Here is a 765-nt window from a genome sequence, read left to right on the forward strand (position 1 = left end):
TGTACAAGTATGTTTTACCACAGGCATGACAACTATAATGATCCTAAAATACAGAAACAAACAGAAAATGTTCAACATGCTAAAAAAAAATTAGAAAATACAAATTAAAAGACTAGTTTAATTTGAAGTTATGCATTGAAATCACTCAAACTTTTTTAATAATAATTATTTACGATAGTTTTATTTATTAATACTGGGCTCTACGTGTGTTTGAGGAAAACTGACTTCATCCATCCATTTAAAATCACCAAAAAGTCTTGAAGAGAAAAATTAAGATAAAAGGTCCTGCAGCATTTGAACAGATGATTTTATCAAACATTAGGCAAATTGAAGAAAACAGTAACACTAAATATAACAGAATTCATAAAATATCCACTTACTGACGTTTGTCCTGTTTTCCCGCTAAATTGATGTCACGTGCTGTAGGGCTAATTAATTACCAATTAAAACAATATTCACAAGAAAACATGTTTAGTTCGGAACATTCCATGAAAAAAAAAGAGGAATACATATGTTTTCTGAACAAATGGTCAGTTTTTCATTGTATAAGTTTGTGAGGCGCCTGAGGAAAACAAGCATCCACTCAAACTAAAGCAGATGAATGATTTCAATTCACCTTTATTTTTTACTTCAGTTTGCCATTTCCAAGCATTTCTAAAAGCAAATATTTCATATACCTTCTATTGCTTTTATCAACATTTTTATCGCTTATTTGTGTGGAATACCTTAAACTGCTGTCGAGTTGGGGCAGAAAGTGGGCTCGCG

This window comes from Siphateles boraxobius, unplaced genomic scaffold, assembly GCF_051911475.1.
Source record: "Siphateles boraxobius isolate OS27281-9 unplaced genomic scaffold, OSU_SipBor_1 223, whole genome shotgun sequence".
NCBI classification, from domain to species: Eukaryota; Metazoa; Chordata; class Actinopteri; order Cypriniformes; family Leuciscidae; genus Siphateles; species Siphateles boraxobius.